Source organism: Oryctolagus cuniculus, chromosome X (genome assembly GCF_051225735.1).
Source record: "Oryctolagus cuniculus isolate XC-2025 breed Fujian yellow rabbit chromosome X, ASM5122573v1, whole genome shotgun sequence".
NCBI classification, from domain to species: Eukaryota; Metazoa; Chordata; class Mammalia; order Lagomorpha; family Leporidae; genus Oryctolagus; species Oryctolagus cuniculus.
The window spans coordinates 110,913,198-110,933,318 of record NC_142888.1 but is presented as its reverse complement, the minus strand read 5'-3'; the positions used below and the strand labels follow the sequence as shown (position 1 = coordinate 110,933,318).

The following is a 20,121-nucleotide window of genomic DNA, read 5'->3' as shown; positions in this document are numbered from 1 at the left end:
AAGCGTCATTAATAGAATGGGCAAAGAGAGAAATCAATCCTGAGTGTGAGAAACCACGACTGACGTTTAGGAAGTGATACATAAAGAAGAGATTGGAGGAGAGAGTGAAAATAACGTCTGCAGACAGAAAAGACTGGAATGATAGCGATGTCCACTGCTGCTGTCACGGAGGAAAACGTGCAAGATGAGTCTCTTTGTGCTATTTCTGTTCAGAGGTCACAACTCTTCTCTGTTCACCTGATTTCTGCTCTCTCCTTTCAATCATGTCCATTGCAAACTTCATCACAGAAGTATTTCTGAGTCAGTCTGATTATAACTTTTGCTAAAACCAATCAGCAGAGATCTGCCTACAGTGCAGGGCAATCAGCAGAAACCCAAGGTTTTGGTCAGCGATGAGGTCTTCATTTAGATGGACTGTGGCTAGTAGGTTTAGCCGGAGTTACAGTCAATAATAATCTTAGAACAGTGCTGTTGTCCACCACCTATACAGTTTCCCATACAGTTTCAGGAAGGGCACCTGGTTAAATACAGTGTTTTTACTATTGGCATGAGAATAAGAGCATGTAAGTAACATATGTTGTGACTAAATTTTACCCTTTGAACCCATCTTGTATTCCTTCAGCATGTAAGAATTTAATGACAGTGAGTGACGTAAGATCCCACATTGGCCTTCCATGACATATTGCACCACGTGGTGATATCCTGCATTCTGAGTCTTGTGGGGTGGGAAATCAGGATTGTTATATCGTTTAGGGTTCTGTGATAGGATAATATGTAGTGTTACATGGTAGTCAGCTGTGGTTTTATATGCCCTGCATTCCCAGAAACTACTTTTTAAATCACTCAATCTTAATTGTGCATAATGAATAGCAATTAGCTCTGAACAATGAAGTGCAGGGTGCATTGTATTATCAGGTAAGTGACAAACCACAAAGGTTCTCCTCAGACTATATCCATGTCTATGATAGCCATATTATTATTTTCCAATTTTCAAAGTGTTTATATATTCACAATATTACGCCCTTATCAGATCAGTGATCTGAGACTATTAGCTCTTATTCTGTAAGTCGTCTTTTCATTTTCTTAATAATGTGTAAAAGTGCCTTAATTTTTATGAAGTCATCTTTTTTTTTCCTTTGGTTCCTTGAGCTTTCAGTATCATATCTAAAAAGATGTTGCCAAATCCAAGGTTACGAAAATGTACAACTATGTTTTCATCTAAAAATTTTAGAGACTTAGCACTTAAATTTAGATTTTTTTCCACTTTGCATTGATTTTTATATGTGATACAAGATGGGGGTCCAGATTCATGGACATGTCACTACATGTGGCTTGCTACCTTTTGGTTGAGGGGTTTTGAGTCTGTCTTCATGAATCTATTGGCCTGTGGTTTTTCTTTTTTGTCTATTTTTGATATCAGAGTAATATTGACCTCATAGAAGAAGCTGGGAAGTGACTCACATCTTTTGTGTCTTTAGAAAAGTTTATGAAGGACTGATGTTAACTCGTTTCTAAATGGGGAAAGGTGTTGTGGTGCAGCAGGTTAAGCAACTGCCTGCAATGCCCATATCCTGTGGGTGACAGTTCAAATCCCAGCTGCTTCCCTTCTGACCCAGCTCACTGCTACTGTGCCTGGAAATGCAATGGAAGGTGGCCCAAGTGCTTGGGTCCCTGCACCCACGTGGAAGACCTGGATAAATCTCTTGGTTCCTGCATTTGGCCTGGCCCAGCCCTGGCTATTTAAGGCCATCTGGGGAGTGAAGCAGTAGATGGAAGATCGATCTCTCTCTCACTATAACTCTGCCTTTCAAATAAATACATAAATCTTATAAAAATTCTTATTTAAACGTTCAATAAAGTTCACCAGTGATGTCATCTGGCCCCAGATTTTTATTAAAATTCAATCTGTCTATGTATAAGTCTGTTCATTTTCTATGTTTCTTGAGTCTTTGTAGGAATTTGTTCATTTCATCCAAGTCCACTTTCTTGTTGTGAAGTTGCTCATAAAATTCCCTTAAGATTCTTTTCATTTCTGTAAGGTTATTAATAATATCCCCTCTTTCATTCCTGATTTTAGTAAATTGAGTCATCTTTTTTTCTTTCTTTCTCAGTCTCACTAAAGATTTGTCATTTTTGTTGCTCTTTTTCAAATAAGCAATTATTAGTTTCATTCATTTACTGTAATTTTTAACTCCTAATTCTGTTATTTCCATTGTAATCTTTATTGTTTCCTTCTGCTTGGTTTCAGCTTATCTTTTCTGGTTTATGTTAGGGTTTGTCCTTCCTTTAATAAAGGCATTTACAGTTCTATATTGCCCTTGGAGTACTGTTTTCTCTATGTGCCATCAGTTTTGGTATATTGTGTTCTCATTTTCTCTCACTTCATAGTATTCTCTAATTTCCCTTGGCATTTAATCTTCGATCCATTGGTTGCATATGAGCATGTGCATGTGCTTAATTTTTACCTATTTGTGAATTTCCCAAATTTCCTTCTGTGTTTCCTAATTTTATTCCTTTATGGTGATGAAGCTTTTATATGATTTCAAACATTTTAATTTTATTGAGACTTGTTTTGTGGCCTAATGCATGCTCTGTCCTGAAGAATGTATCATGTGCACTTGAGAAATATGACCTGCTGCTGTTCTGTGAAGTGTTCTATGGATGTCTCTTTGATCTGGTTGGTTGATGGTGTTTTTAAAGTTTGCTGGTACCTTGTTGATATTCATGTCCTATCCATTATTGAAAATGGGGGATCAAAGGCTCAAAATATTATTGTGAATTGTCTGTTTCTCCCTCTATTCTGACAGTTTTGCTATATATATTTTGTTTGTTTTTTTTTTTTGTTTGTTTGTTTGTTTTTTTTGACAGGCAGAGTGGACAGTGAGAGAGAGACAGAGAGAGAAAGGTCTTCCTTTGCCATTGGTTCACCCTCCAATGGCCGCCGCTGCAGCCGGCGCACCGCGCTGATCTGATGGCAGGAGCCAGGATCCAGGTGCTTTTCCTGGTCTCCCATGGGGTGCAGGGCCCAAGCACCTGGGCCATCCTCCACTGCACTCCCTGGCCATAGCAGAGAGCTGGCCTGGAAGAGGGGCAACCGGGACAGAATCCGGCGCCCCGACCGGGACTAGAACCTGGTGTGCCGGCGCCGCAAGGTGGAGGATTAGCCTATTGAGCCACGGCGCCGGCCTGCTATATATATTTTGTACTCTGCTGTCATAAACACATATATGTTTATAATTTTATATCTTGATGGATTGACACCCTTATCATTATAAAATATCTTTCTTTGTCACTAATAAAAATTTTTGTCTTAAAGTCTATTATCTGAAATTTATACAGTCATCCCATTTTTATTTTTATTGTAATTGTTGTAGTTTCTTTTTCTATCCTTTTACTTTCAAATTTGTGTCTTTGAATCTAAAGAATGCTTCTTAAAGACAGCAAGAATTTATACCATGTTGTTTTAAATTGTTTAGTCCATCTCTGACTTTTGATTAGGTTATTTGGTCTATATTTAATGTAATTACTGATAAAATAGGATTTATATCTATAATTTGCTATTTGTTTTTTAAATCCCTTATATTTTATATATTCCATTTGTCCATTGTTACCTTTTTCTTTTTTTTTCAGTAATTTTCTAGTGTACCTGTTTTATACCCTTGTTGGTTTTTTACTGTTTTTAAAATTTAGTTTCTTAGTGGTTGCCATGGTATATGCCACTAAGATTTTACAACAAGCTAGTTTGGATTATTGCCAACCTAATTTCAATACATAAACGTTTTTTCCCATGTAGTTTCATTCCCTCCCTTCTCTTTGTAATGTTATTGTCAGATAAATTACATCTTTATACATTGTATGTTTAACACAGATTTATAATTATTGCTTATACAATTGTGTTTTAAATCAGAGAGGAGGAGTGGAAAAGTTGCAACCAAAAGCATTTTCACTGTTTTCTATATTAAGCTAGATAGTAAACTTTGCTGGTTCTCTTTATTCATCATGTGGTAATATTTCATTTCATCCATGTTATTTTCTGATTTATCTACAATTTGTATTGAAGGACTCCTAATGTGTATTGCAGGGCATATTTGCTAGTGACAAACTCTGTTTTCTTTGCCAAGGATTGTCGGATTTCTCCTTGATTTTTGGTGGATAGTTTTGATGGACATAAAATTATTAGATAACAGTCTTTTTGTATTTGGGCTTTGAATATATCATTCGTTTACCTCTATTTTACCTACTTCTTGGTGAGAAAGCAATTCGTTATCTTATTGAAGACCCCTTGAATGCAATGAGTTTCTTCTCTCTCGCTGCTTTCAAGATTCTCTTTGGCTTTTTCTTTTAACAGTTTGATAATTACATGTTCACCGTGTTTCCCTTTGAGTTTGTCCTACTTGGAATTAGACTTCTTAGATGTGACAATTAAGTTTTACATTGAATTTGGGAACTTTTCAGACATTGTTTGTTCAAAAATTCTTTTTAAAAATATTTATTTGTTTATTTGAAAGGCAGAGTGACAGAGACAGAGGGAAACACAGAAAGAGACTTTCTATCTGTTGATTGACTCCCCAAATCCCCCCAACAGCTGGTGCTGGGCATGGCTGAAGCCAGGAGCCTGGAACTCCACCTGGGTTTTCTGCATGGATGGCAGGAGCTCAACTACTTGGGCCATCATCTGCCACCTTCTCACAGGGTGTACATTAGCAGGAAGCTAGATTAAAAACATCCCAGGCACTCCAATATAGGATGTGGGTATCCCAAGCAGTGGCTTAACCCGCTGTGCTGCAATGTCCACCCCGTGTTTCTTTAAATATCTTTATGTTCCTTTATTTTCCTCTTCTCTATCTGAACTTCCATTGTATGTCTGTCGGTACTCTTGAGAGTGTTCCACAGGATTCTGAGGCGCTGGTCGTTTTTATTTATTATTTTTTCTTTTCCCCCTTCAGATAGCATAATATAAATCAGCTACACTTCAAGCATGATGATTTTTTTTTGCCTACTTACTTTTGCTATTGAGCAGCTCTAGGTAATTTTTCATTTCAGTGATCATAATTTCTAATTCCAGAATTTCTCTTGTTTTTTTTTTATTGTTTATTTAATTGAAAGTCAGGCAAAGCGACTTTGAAATCCACGTACTGTCTTCATGATATGCATTGCCATGAACTTCTTTGAAGACTACTTTTATATAATTACAAATATTTCTTGTACCAAAACAAATTTATCATTTAATTACATTTTAATTATATATGCATGGTTCACTATCCATATAACCTCAATGGCCAGTGCTGGACCAAGCCAAAGCCAGGAGCTTCATTTGGGTCTCCCACATGGGTCCAGGGGCCCAAACACTTGGGCCATGTTCCGCTGCTTTCCCAGGCCATCAACAGGGAGCTAGATCGGAAGTGGAACAGCCGGGACACAAACCAGCCCTCATGGGATGCTGGCATCACAGGCAACAGCTTTACCCACTATGCCACAGTACCAGCTCCCTGTTTGATTTTTTTAAAATAATTAATGTTTCTGTCTGTAATCTCTATTTGACAATACATAATTTTCTTACTTTCCCTTAGTTCTTTAGGCATTATTTCCCTTAACTGTTTGAATGTATTTACGATTGGTGATTTTAAATACTTGTTTAATAAATCCAAATCTATGCCTCTTCAGGGACAGTATCTTAATGGATCCCCCCTCCCCTATATATGGACCATGATTTATTGTTTCTTTGCATCTCTCATAACTTTTTGTCAAAAACTGGATATTTAGGGGAAGGCATTTAGCCTAGTGGTTAAGACGGCCATGTACCACATCAGAATGCCTGGGTTCACTACACAGCTCTGCTCCTGATTCAAGCCTCCTGCTAAGTCAGACCCTAGGAATTAGTGGTGATACCTCAATTGAATGGATCCTGCTATTTATGTGGGAGACCTGGATTGCGTTCCTGGTTCCTGGTGTCAGACCAGTGTAGTCCTGCCCACTGTGGGCATTTGAGAAATAAAGCAACAGGTGGGATCTATCTTCCTCTGTATGTACATCTGTCTCTTTCTGTTTCTCTCTCTCTCTCTCTCCCTCCCTCCCTCCTAAATAAGTGATTGAGAAAATACATATTTTACAAAATATTTATTTGTTTGAAAGGTAGAGTGAGATGGAGGGGGAGGGGAGAGAGAGAGACAGACAGACAGAGGCAGACAGACTGACAGAAAGAAATCTTCCATCCTCTGGTTCACTCCCCAAATGGCTACAACAGCCTAAGCTGGTCCAGGCTGAAGGCAGGAACCCAGAACTCAGTTCAGATCTCCTATGTAGGTTTCAGGGGCTCAAATATTTGAAGCATCATCTGCTGCTTCACAGGCATATCAGCAGGGAGCTTGATCAGAAGCAGGGTATCTGGGACTTGAACTGGCACTACATTATGAGACGTGGGCATCCCAAATGGTGGCTTAACTCACTGTGCCACAGTGCCCCCTCCCCAATAAATACTTTAAAGAACGCTAGATATTTAAATAATACAATGTGACACATCTGGAAGTCAGATCTCCCCTTTCCCCAGGCTTTATTTTTGCTGAGTTTTGTTATTGCGATGGTAGTTGTTACTTGTTTAATGACTTTTCTGAATTAGTTCTAGATAGCCTATGTTTTTTGTCTTGTATAGCCACTGTAGTCTTTGTTCATTTATGGGATATAAAAATTTTACAGAAAAAATGTAATTAAAAGATAAATTTGTTTTGGTACAAGAAATATTTGTAATTATATAAAAGTAGTCTTCAAAGAAGTTCATGGCAATGCATATCATGAAGACAGTATGTGGATTTCAAATTTTTTTCACCAAAATTAAAATCTTTAATCCATTTTCCATGAACATTTTGAGCTACTCCCATGTATATTTTACCCCAAGTTCCATGGGAGCCTACAGAGGAGTTTTAACCTAAACAGTAAAATTATATTTGTAATGTCTCCAGCACTTAAAAACAAATGTCATTTGACATGTTAGGTGATGAATCAATAAATTTTTATTCATAGATAATATTTTATTTATCAATAATTTATTTCTACTTTGCTTATAAATTATTTTCAGATTATTCTGCCTGTTAGTATAGAACAGAGATTATGGTATCAGGACGCTTTTAGATTCTTAAAAACTATAAAGGAGTGGGGGCAGTCTACTGCTGGGCTGCCTGAATTCCACATTGAGGTGCCTGCTTTGAGTCCTGGCTGCTCCGTGCTTCCAATCCAATTTCCTGCTAACGTGCCTGGGAGGCAGAGGATGATGGCTCAAGTGCTTGGGCCCCTGCCCACTGTGTGAGAGACCCAGATGGAGTTCCTGGCTCCTAGCTTTGGTCTGGCCTACCACCAGATGTCTCTCCCTCTTTGTCACTCAGTCTCTTTCAAATAAAATAAATCTTCAAAAAAAAAAAAACACTGTATATGATCTATGTTTATTTCTTTTGTTAGAAGCTAAAACAGGATTTAAAATTATTCGCTAATTAATTTAAAAATAACAATAAAGTCATCGGTTGCTCACATATCTTTTCTAAAATAGTAGATATGTTTTTTGAAAAACACTGGGAAGAACCACATTATTTCACATTTTTGCAAATCTCTTTAATTTCTGATTTAATAGTAGACAGCTGGATTCTCGTATCTGCGTCTACACTCCATCTGATTTGATTGAGGAAAATTCAGCCTCTGATAGATATGAGTGTACAGTTGGATAAGCAGTATTTTATTACTCTTTTCAGATAATTAAGGATAATTTTCCTTGCTCCTACAGAAACATTAGACAAGTGATATTTCCTTTTTTTTTTTTTTTTTTTTTGACAGGCAGAGTGGACAGTGAGAGAGAGAGACAGAGAGAAAGGTCTTCCTTTGCCGTTGGTTTACCCTCCAATGGCTGCCGCGGCCGGCGCGCTGCAGCCGGCACACCGCGCTGATCCGATGGCAGGAGCCAGGAGCCAGGTGCTTTTCCTGGTCTCCCATGGGGTGCAGGGCCCAAGCACCTGGGCCATCCTCCACTGCACTCCCTGGCCACAGCAGAGGGCTGGCCTGGAAGAGGGGCAACCGGGACAGAATCCGGCACCCCGACCGGGACTAGAACCCGGTGTGCCGGCGCCGCTAGGCGGAGGATTAGCCTAGTGAGCCGCGGCGCCGGCCCGACAAGTGATATTTCCTTAAAGGTTGGTTACAATACAGAAGCTACATATGTCATTTTAACTTTTCATTTTCTGCTGTGTTACTTTAAAATCTACATTGTATTTTGTGTGAATCTTTAACCATTGTGTGACTCTTACATCATGATGCATTGGATGTTTGAAAAATACTGGCTCACTGAGTCATGCAGATCCGCCAGATAGTAACATACTTCATTATACAGCATCAGAATATTGTGTTCCTGAGTACCACTGCTTTTCTCATCAGAAAAGCCTTCATACATTGGGAAGCTGTCAGGCTTCATAGCAGAAGATACAAGTTCTTCTAGAGCCTCATTTTTGCTTGAAAGTGCAAATTTGATCATTGACCATGAACAGTCGCGGTTATGTTCCTCAAGGAAAGTAATGGGTCACTTTGTTCATTTCTGAGAAAATGACTTTCCAAACACTCAAATTTGAATAAATTTGTCAGTCTTTTTTTCAAGCATAAATAGTGTTTCATGAAAAAAAGTGTCTGCTTTTCCTCATTACTCAATCACACATGTGCTTTTCCTCTAGATAAACATTATACTTGAATCTGTAGCAGAAGTACCTCATGCACACTTCCCATTTCATCACATATAATAATATTAAAAAGACCTATAGCAAAGGGTCAAGATTTAATAAAAATTAATTTTATTGCCTCTTCGAGTGCATTCTTCAATGAAATTGGCTTTCTAAAGAAATCCGAGCTCTCGGCAATGAAAACTACAATGATTATTATAGCAGTTTGGTGTCTCTGCACTGATTCATGATAAGCTGCCTGCAATTTTATCCATTGTAACTTTTCAACTGTTATTGCAAACGTCATCACATTTGGTTGAGGAGAATCCATGAATTTCAACATTATTCAACACTTTGAATAGCTCAGCACCACTTGTGTTTTTCCTCCAGGTTTCACATAATAGATCTTAGATGATTAATTAGTGCTGATACTAGATGAATGTAAGTAAGGTATCAATTTCAGCCCATGTCTGTAGATTTGTCCATTTAGAAGGCAAAAAAAAAAGTCGTCAGAGGTGATGTTAACTTCATATTTGCAGCTAACCCTTTAATTAAATGAGTTAGTTTCACTCTCCTTAGAAGATGGCATGAATTTATCTACTGACTTCATCCAGCATGCATTTGATAATGTCACCTCTAAAATTTCTTCACTATCATGCATACCTTTCTGGATGTTATAATGCAATAAATTACCCTAAGTATGTTTCAGTGGATTTTTCATTTCTATTTTGAAAAGCTGTAACACCTAATTTTGAGTTTTATAGTGCTCACAACATTTACTTTAAATATTTAATTGCATTTTCCTTACATTCTGATTGATTTCAAAATGATTCTACAACCCAACTCATTCTGTAATACTATTCTTTTTTTAAAAAGATTTATTTATTTTATTTAAAAGAGTTAGAGAGAGACCAAGTGAGAGAAACAGAGATCTTTCGTTCACTCCCTAAATGGTCACAACGGCCGGAGCTGGGCCGATCCGAATCCAGAAGCCAGGAGCTTCTTCCGAGCTGAGTCCACCACGTGGTGCAGGGGCCCAAGGGCTTGGGCTATCCTCTGTTGCTCTCCAAGGCCATTAGCAGAGAGCTGGATTGAAAGCGGAGCAGCTGGGACAGGAACCAAGGGCCCATATGGAATGCCTGCACCACAGTTGGTAGTTTTACCCTCTGTGTCACAGCACCAGCTCCAGTACTATTCTTTTTTAAAAAATATATATTTATGGGGCTAGTGCTATAGCATAGAACGTTAAGCCTCCAACTGCAGTGCTGGCATCCCATATGGGTTTTGGTTTGAGTCCCAGCTTTTCTGCTTCTGATCAAGCTCCCTGTTAATGCGCCTGGGAAAGCGGTGATTTGGAGAGTGAACCAGCAGATGGAAGATCTCTCTTTCTCCTTCTCTCTCTGTACTTCTGCCTTTCAAATAAATAAATATTTAAAAATAAAAATATACATTTATTTACTTGAAAGACAGAAAGAAATCCCTCTCTCTTCTACCAACTGGTTTACTTCCCATATGGCCACAACATATTGTGTCAGGAGAAAGCACCTTTCAGACAGGACACGTGAGGGCCAGTGTGCAGAGGAGAGGTTTCCTAGCGGCCCTGAGGGATGCGTGTGAGTTAGCCTCACTGTGGGTTTTTGTTCCGTTAGACGTTCTCTTTGGCCTTTAAACAGATTCGCTGCCCGGCAGTCTGAGGTACAGGGTGGTGACCAGAGTTGACAATACTGCTCTGTAGACTTGAGGTTCTGTAAGAGGGTGGGTCGTGAGCGTTCTCCACCAAACACGTGCAAAGCTCAATGAGCTGCTTGGCGGCAATCATGTCACCGTGCGTGTGCGAATACATCTCACACCATCACACCGTGCCTAGTAAATATGTTCAGTGTTTATCTGTCTGTCGGTGATACCTCAAAAAAGCTGGAATAAAAATAACTAACTGTTACATAAATTTTGCTCATTAAATATTAAATTATTTTAAGATTTATTTATTTATTTGAAAGAGTTATATAGAGAGAAGGAGAGACAGATCTTCCATCTGCTGGCTCACTCCGCATATGGCCGCAATGGCCAGAGCTGGGCCAGGCCGAAGGCAGGGACATAGCACTTGGGCCATCTTCCACTGCTTTGCCAGGCCACTAACAGGGAGCTGGACTGGGACTGGAACAGCCAGGACTCGAACTGGTGCCAATATAGGATGCCGGCATCACAGGCAGTGGCATTACCTGCTATGCCACAGCACCGGCTACAATACTATTCTTAAAAGTTTCATTTTGTCAGACAACTTTTGTCATATTTTTCTTTCTTATTTACTATTCTAATCTACAGATTGGATACCTTTCTTGCATGAGAACTCATTTATAAATCAGTCTCACACCACACCTTTTTAGCATCTTTAGATCTAGACATTGCGGTTGTCAGTTGAGCAAGTGAACCACCCATCCATTCTTATAGATCAGAAAAATAAGCTATAAAGTAATTTTATCTTGTATAATAAATACAAAATCTCTAATAATTATTAATTTTAAGCAGTTTTTCAAACAGTATTCTAAAGTATTGAAAAATAAGACTACAAATTGTATTCATTCACGTCTTATATTTTCACATGGACAAAGGGTTCTGGATTTCAAAATAGCAATTTGTTATGCCACATAAGAGGTTACAAAGATTATTGTAGGTGTTTCATAAATAGCCAATAAGAACACTAAGCTCTCAATACAAATTAAGTTGGCCTCCAAAAAATTCATATATCTATACCTTAAACCAGCTACTTAGGGCATTCTAGAATCATTAACTCATATTTCAAAACAGTGCTGTCATTTTACATCGTTTCGCCACTGGAAAATTCCTCTGTATGCTTGTGAGAGAATAAGAAGGGTAAATACAGTTTTAAAATTATAATGAAAATAGGTTTGACCTTAGGACCTCTGAAGAGGATCTCAGAAAAGTGTGTAAAGGATGGATTAAGTGTGTCAAAATTGGAGCTTGGGGAACTAATTAAGAGAGACTGTGGGAATGGTCTATGTGGCAGTGGTTCTTCAACTTGAGTATGCATCAGAATCTCAGGGAGAGCTTTTTAAAACACATATAGCGGCTGGTGCCGCGGCTCACTAGGCTAATCCTCCGCCTTGCGGCTCCAGCACACCGGGTTCTTGTCCCGGTCAGGGCACTGGATTCTGTCCCGGTTGCCCCTCTTCCAGTCCAGCTCTCTGCTGTGGCCCGGGAGTGCAGTGGAGGATGGCCCAGGTGCTTGGGCTCTGCACCCCATGGGAGACCAGGAGAAGCACCTGGCTCCTGGCTTCGGATCAGTGCGGTGTGCCAGCCGCAGCGCGCCGCCGCGGCAGCCATTGGAGGATGAACCAACAGCAAAGGAAGACCTTTCTCTCTGTCTCTCTCTCTCACTGTCCACTCTGCCTGTAAAAAGAAAAAAACACACATATAGCAGGCTGCACTCATAGAATTTCTGGTTCAATAGGTTTCATTCAAGTCAAGGCCCTCAATTTGCATTTCTAACAATTGCCCAGATATGTGATGTTGCTTGTTTTGGGGCCAGACTTTGAGAATCACTGCACGAGGTCCTTACTACTCATCCCAGACCTCACTCTAGATCTACTGGCTATGAATCTATGTGAAGAAGGTTCCTAGATGATTTGTACACACATCATAGTTTGAAAAACATCCTGTGGGGCCAGTGCTATGGCACAATGGGTTAAAGCCCTAGCCTTAAGCGCTGGCATCCCATATGGGCGCTGGTTCTGGTCCCAGCTGCTCCACTTCCGATCCAGCTCTCTGCTGTGGCCTGGGAAAGCAGTAGAGGATGGCCCTAGTCCTTGGGCCCCTGCACCTGTGTTGGAGACTGGGAAGAAGCTCCTGGCTCCTGGCACAGCTCTGGCCATTGCGGCCATCTGGGGAGTGAACCAGTAGATGGAAGACCCCTCTCTCTGTCTCCACCTCTCTCTAACTCTTTCAAATAAATAAAATAAATCTTTTTAAAAAAAGAAAAACATCCTGTGCCTGAAGACAGGAAAAGTGTGTGTGTGTAAAAAAAAAAAGTTATTTCTAAGAGACAGGAAACAAGGTGTAGAATCTGGATGTAGGGAGGAGAGCGAAGGAAAAAACAATGGAAATGCTTTGTTTTTTTCTAGGTTGAGCAAGTGAGTAGGTGGTAATTTTTTTCCCCACTGGGACAGGTAACACAAGGAGATGAGCAAATTTGGGGAATGGTCTTTGGATTCAGAATTGAACTTACTGAGTACTTAAAGTTCTCTTTTAATTCACACAGTATTGATCATATATGATTAAACAATAATGTCCTGGTCTCCTGATGCTGAATAGGGTTTAGGACTGCATCAGAAGTGTTAGGCACGCATGCAGGATTCTATTTTCAGCTCAGATTCCATTTGTGTAGATATGAATTAGGGAAAAAGCAAGTCTCTTCAACAGAAGCAGCATTGAAAACCTATGTGCCATCCCCACAACAATCAGCCCCAGCAGACACAGATGTGTTGGTTAGAGACACAGGAAGGTAACGGAAACCACGTACTGTACTGCTAATCCATGATTCAGAGTCAGAAGAACAGAAGAGAATCTTCAAGATATCCCACATCATAACAGCCCAGACTGTGTGACTATCAGATAGAGGCAAACTCTCTCTCTGGTTCCAAGTCGGGACCCAGGCTCATCAAGTTCTTTTACTGTCTTCCAGAAGTCCCAAATTAAAGAACTCTTCTGTAAATTACACCTTTGTATCTGACAAGCAGAGTCAGGATTCTGACACACAAAGCAGGTTGCAGAAAATAAGTCGCCTGGACTTGAAAAGAATGAATGAGTCAGATTTGTAGGTGGATGGAGGAGACATTACACTCAACCTTTGATTTGATCCTCAGACTGCAGCTGAGTTTCAACGAAATTAAATAATGTGTCTAGAGTTACTGAGATGGTAAGCGGATGAGCTGCACCTGGAACCTGCATCTCCTGACTCCAGATTCTCTAAGCTTTTTACTGTAATGCAGCACACTGGCCTGTAGGACATTGCTAGCCCTTTCTTGGATCCCAATTCGCCAAGAGCCAACTTGTATGAAATGTTTAAATAACAGCCGCTGATTTCTTAAAGTAGCTCGATGCCTAATATGTTACAGATTATTAGTGAGCTTTTATTTCAGTGGTCAAGCAATTAATCAGGAGTCACAGCAAAATGTCTGTGGGGTGAAAAAAAAAGACCGCTTACGTTGTCACCAGGTCTGTTCATTATCCTCTGTGTTCTATATCCAGATCAATCCATAGTTAATTAATAATGATGTGCTTCCTGAAGTTCAAGGCGACAAATGAACGTTCCTATGCATATTTCCTGTAGGAAAAATGAATAGAAAATGCCTACCATGCCCATCTCATTCTAAGAAAATGTATGTAATGATTACAAGCATATAATAAGAATGGTTTGCTTAGCCAAATGTTTGTTCATTTCTGTTAATCAGTATTCATTTGAGCTACTTCCTTGCAGTTTGTGGAAGCAATGCAATCAGTTGAGTAGTGTGGCAGATTTAAATCAGTAATAAAAACCCTGGGGAAATTAACAAGACAAAACATTAACCACAGACTAAACATTAACATATATTAGCATTTTTATTATACCTGTAGAATTGTTTAATGGGCATGGTTACTACTATTAAAAAGTTTATGTTGTATATCACATAATTTCAATATATATTTTGTTTTAAAACTTTTAAGATTTAATTAAACGAAATTGCACAACGGTATAATAAGTGGTTCAACAGAATGAAGATCATTATTTTAACTGGTAACTTACGGAATTCCCACCATATTCCGCTCCCAGGCCCAAGGTACCCTAAACAAATGCCCAGGGAAAACTCATCCAGACTGGACCAGAGAATTGGTATTTAAATGGCATAATCCCAGAGGAAGTTTTATTTTTTATTCTTCAAGGTTCTGGTGAATCCATTGATGATCAAAGACTAAATTTATACAATTTAGCATTATTTCTTAAAAAAAAAAAAAGCACTCTTTGGGACCACAGTAATCAGCTGAGTTCTAGCAGAAATATTATTCTGTAATTAAATAAAGTTGAAAAAGTACTCAAGAGGGCCTTGTCTTGGTGGCCCCAGGTACAGCTCTTAAGGGGGAATAATGCTGATCTCTGAGTACAGTTCAGCTGGACAGCAGACAACTGTGATAGATTCTTTGCTATTTGTGAGCTACTGACGCACTCATGGGAACATTTACACTTTGTTTCTACATCTCCCTCTCCTTTTCCTTCTTCCTCTTCCCTGATACTCCTCCTTTTATGTGGGTTATTTAACTTAAAATATTCTACCTCCCCCACACTTCCCTGCTTCAAATACACACACACACACACACACACACACCCTCTTACATATTTCCTGTAAGGTATTCCATTCATCAACAAAATAGATCTGATAGAGTTAGCTAGGGGGAGAGAGATTTAAAAAAAAAAAAACTGCAAGGGAGGAGGTAGTAGCCTTCAAACATAAAGAAAAGGAAATGGAAATGTTAATCAAAAGTTAAAATTTTAAAGGAATAAGGAGTAGGAGAAAGCCAAAGATACACTTTAATGTAGTTGCACCCTCCCACACAACCATCTTCTAACCTTTTGAGCTAACGCAGCTAAAGGCTTGAATCTGTTGCAGTTTTATAGCCATAGGATTAACCTGGAATCTCCATTTGAGGGGGAAGCTATAAAAGATATTGTAAGATCAGATATCAGATTAGACCTGGGTTAAACCATAGTCATTGTGGATTTTGTAGCTGACCTAAGACTCTGAATTCAGTTGTCAGGGTTCAGGGATGTCTTGCAAACAGCAAGCAAAAGTCTGGACCAATTTAGGAGCTGCCTGTCCCATAGGACTTGAAATCCAGTGTTTTAGTATGGTTATTAAATGACTCTTACCTGGTAGGCCAAAGAGTTTTCATCATTCCACTATTGCCTCACAGCTATTAGAAATACTGCATAAAGCCCAGGTTAAATTTAGATGTTACATTTTTGTTTGTCTTGAATAACTTTAACCTTTATTTGGAATATTTTTTAAAATTTTTTCATCATCACTATTCTCTAGTTGTGGGTGGTATGTTCACAGGCTTACAGACCTGGGTCCCATCCAATTACTGGGAAATCCCAGCAAATGTGCTGTTGACAGAAATCCATGGCAGGTATTTGGGGATGGATGAACAGAAAACAAAAACATGAGTTTTGGAGTTAGACAAGTGTTCAAGTCCAAGCTCTGCCATTTACTAACATTGTGACCTTGTTTATGTTTTTCAAACCCTTGTGAGCCTCAGTTTCCTTATCTCCAAAATGGGGTTAATATCTGCTCTTCATACCTCAGAGGGTTGTCATAGGACTTCGTAGAGGGAAGGCAGAATGGATATAGAGGTTGTTTGTGAAGCTCTAGACTGGAGTAAGGTATTGTGTTACAAATGTACGGTAATGGTATTGTCAAGAACTGCACAGTAAAGATTTCTTTCTCTGCTCAGTCACCCAAAGTGAATGATCAGGTGTGCATTTTATGTTACTTGAGAGTTCTACGAAACAACAACCAGTGAGGCCCTGGGAATGAATACAGTTAGATTTGAACCAGTGGTGTATCTGCATTCCTTGACTATCAGCTATGGGGTACAGGTGGTAATTGCATCACAACAAATGCTTTGCAGGGGTTCGAAATCTTTGGTAATGATGAGCTTCATTATGTGCCACCCCACAATATGGCAACTTAGCATTTAAGAAAACTGCAGAAGCAGGGAGATCACTTGCACCTTCCTCTTACCCCTTCTCCCCTGGTACAGGCCCTAAATCCTGACCCTCCCCTAAAGCAGGTCGTAAGACCCTCATGTGAAAGACACATGCACATACCTGGAGAAAAGAACAATTCTTATTCCAAAAAGGCTCAGGGATACAGGAAATGTGAACAAGCAGGCATCGCTAAGCACCCTCACTGTGTGATATCATCATGTCAGAACCCGTTTGTCCATTCATACTTCTCTATAACTATCCCTGTCTTCAAAAAACTGAGCATAAAATGATACAGGTTCCCCTGTTTCTTTGGATCTCCATTTCTGAAAGCTCCCCCATCACGTAAAAGTCACCTTAATCATATTGGGAGGCTTTTTCCTTTCTAATCTGTGTTGTAGATATCTCTGCCATGAACCTAACAATAGGTGAAGAAAATGAAATTTGCTTCCCCTAAAGTAACATACCCTACTTGGGAAGTAACTTTCACCTTTTTGTCTCAAGGAAACCTAGAGCACATTATGGCACTTCAGATATAATGGATTCTCCCTTTATTAAGGTTACAGTTACAGGTGAGGTGAAGCTGTGACTTGAGGTCAAAATCAAGTCCTCCTGTGGGTGAGAGGCAGGAGTGCAGTTCTCAACTAGTTCCCCTGATGCCCAGCCTACTGTGCTCTTCACTGTGCCTTGGCAAGCCCCAGAAGTGTGTCTGCCTCATGTATGTACAGAGACAGTGCTTCTAGACCCTAGTACAAAGGAATGGTGCCCAGGTTACTAGAATGACTCACCAGCCTGTGTATGGCCAGAGACCACGGCTTCTTATGTGTCAGGACTTGTAACACTTCAGAGAACAATTGCTTTCACCATCGCAGGTTCTGGCACAAAAATAAAGGCACCATTAGGAGTTATGGGTGATGGAAAACAACAAGGTTTTATAGTGCAGGTCTTTTGATAGAGACCCTCCCGTATCCATTAAATTTGCTCCAAGTAGTCAAATTTAAAGGTGGCGATATTCTTGACTAGGCACTACATTAGTCAGTGCAAGGAGATTGTGTTGCACTTCGTATTTAAGAGTTTAAGACTCCTGGGAAGGCTTCTGATTTCTAAAATGCCACTTGGGAGAGTGGCTTCTTTAGCAAGTGTAGCTGAAGCATAAGACTCAGGTCTCCCAGTGTAGTCTGATACTTCTCAAGTGGGAAACTGAAAGGATCTCTTTAATGTGAATGCTGCATCTCTTTGTAAATCATGCTTCCTTTTAGTGTCCACTTTTCAAACTAAGCTCATAAAATTCACCTACAGCCCACACAGTGTGGGGGTGAAAGATGTGGAGAGAAGGGCCTGAAGGGGGAATACATTGGACAAAATGCTTTGTATATGAGAAGAGTGTGCTTCGTGGTAGCCTTGCGGAAGAAGTGGCAGCCTGTCTGATAAGATGTGGCGGTTATTGGCTGGACACTGTTGTTTGCTCCTTACCTCACACAGGACTTTCAGAGGTCTGCTAGAGAATGCCTCATTGGGTGACTTGGGAAGAAAGGTCAGGCTGAAGACTGGGTACATTCTCATTTGTTCTTAACCTCCTTCCTTTTGCCTCAGCTGCACCCCTTTCCGGTATGGTGGGGAACACTTAAAAACGTTAAAATCTTGCCAAGACCCATTTAGTATTCAGTGACACAAAGGGCTGGCTCTCAATGGGGACAGAGATTTCACAGCTATGGGTTGCAAGTAGACAAGTTACTGTGAAAGTTATGTGAAAGATTTCATCTTGGTCCTGGGTATGGAACAGCTTAGGTAAACAGAAGGTGTCCTGTGCTCCTGAATTTGTTAAGAAACCCTTTGATCCTGGTGAAATGGACTCTCATGCAGATGGATATTCATGGACCAATAGATATTTATGCAACAAAAATCAGGGTTTTGTTCCATGAAATCCCACCTGTAGTTTAGTCAACTGAATGCGTGTATGTCTGTGGATATAAGGTTATTATGTGCAGGGTGCCCTCAGTTATTCGAATCTGTATCATATGCTTTGGAAGTGACTGGAACTTAACTGTCTAGTCGAGCCTGGCAGCCCCTAGCCTAGAACACCCTACTGACTGCTACCACCTGGGGCATATTCAGAGAATGCAGATTCTTCATCTGAAGTTGATATTGGCACAAGTCATAAACACACCTGAAAAATTAAATATCACACATTACAAGGCCAAATGGAATATTTTCAAGAGTCTGCAGCTTTTTTTTTTCAGCTCCATTAGGATAAACTATTGAGAATAGCTAGTCTAAATGCCAAACTGTAGATGCTGTCTTTCATATATGGAGGTGATGTTACTGCTGCTTCTGGATGTTTTCTAACTTGATGATTTATTTATATGGAAAGCCTCTCAAAGACATACAAACTTTTATGCTGTTATATATGCTTAAATAACTTAATAGATGCTATCAGGACAGTCTTGAGAAATCTAGAAGCTGAGATTACCACACAGAGCCCATGGCTTCTCAGTACAGTAGTGTGCTCAGCCTGATAATAGGAGATTACTTCGTTTTGCTTCTCTTAAGTTACTTAGCACTGCCTCAGAGTTCAATGCAGGCACAAAAGTGACAAAGATACAACCTTTGTCTTCACAATATATTTCTAATATTTTTCCTGGAAGTTTACAATCTATATATTCACCCTGGCTATTTTGACTGGTTGTATATTTTTGAAGACCAATCATTCTTTTTTCTCCCAACAATGTAGAACCATGTAAGCAAATGGAAAGTAAGCGTCATCTTGTATGGAGGCTATAATGGTTAAGCTTTGAAGTCAGACAAATGACTTCAAAGTCAAACAAGTGAATCTACTGTCTGTTTGCCTTGGGCAAGCGGCATAATCTACCTGAGCCTCAATTTCCTCATCTGTGAAATGGGGGTGATATTTAGCATAGTATCTGGCGTAAGGGAGATTTATGAGAATGTTAATATTCATACTCCCTTATATGCAAGTTCATTTAGGCCTTTTTTTAAAGTTTTATTTATTCATTTGAAAGTCAGAGTTACACAGAGAGAGGAGAGGCAGAAAGCAAGCAAAAGGTCTTCCATCTGCTGGTTCACTCCTCAATTGGCTGTAACAGTTGGAGCTGTGCCAATCCGAAGCCAGGAGCTTCTTTTGGGCCTCCCACATGGGTGCAGGGGCCCAAGGAGTTGGGCCATCTCCTGCTTTCCTAAGGCATAGCAGAGAGCTGGGTTGGAAGTGTAGCAGCTGGGACTTAAACCAGCGTCCATATAGGATGCCGGCACGCAGGTGGTGGTTTTACCTGCTACGCCATAGCAACAGCCCCAAGTCTTTCTTTTAAAGTAACAAAATAGCAGATTGATGAATAATTTAACCAAAGAAATCAGTTAGAATGGAGCTAAACAAGGAAGCTTATGCCATTTTTAAAAACCATCGCCGTATGAGTATAAAAGGGGGAGGGATACAGTATTTTTGAATGAATGAGAATTGTGAGGAATAGGGGAAGAAATGAAAGGAGGTAGGCTCTTGAGCACCTGTATTCTTTAATACTCCCAATACTGGACTTAGTGATCTGTGATTCACAGCTGATGATACGGGCTGTTGATTGATTGACTTGCCTTCGTCCCTTGGGGAGTTTTAGGAAAGACAGATGAGGAACTATAGTGACATTTTCCGGAATACCTTAGCTTGAG

The 20,121-nt window shown here is 39.8% G+C and overlaps 1 protein-coding gene across 2 annotated transcripts in view; it reads left to right on the top strand.

Annotated features, from left to right (window-relative positions):
• GPC3 (glypican 3) overlaps positions 1 to 20,121 on the top strand; it is a 450,311-nt gene that overhangs the window by 262,241 nt on the left and 167,949 nt on the right. The gene's annotated exons all lie outside the window — the stretch shown is intronic.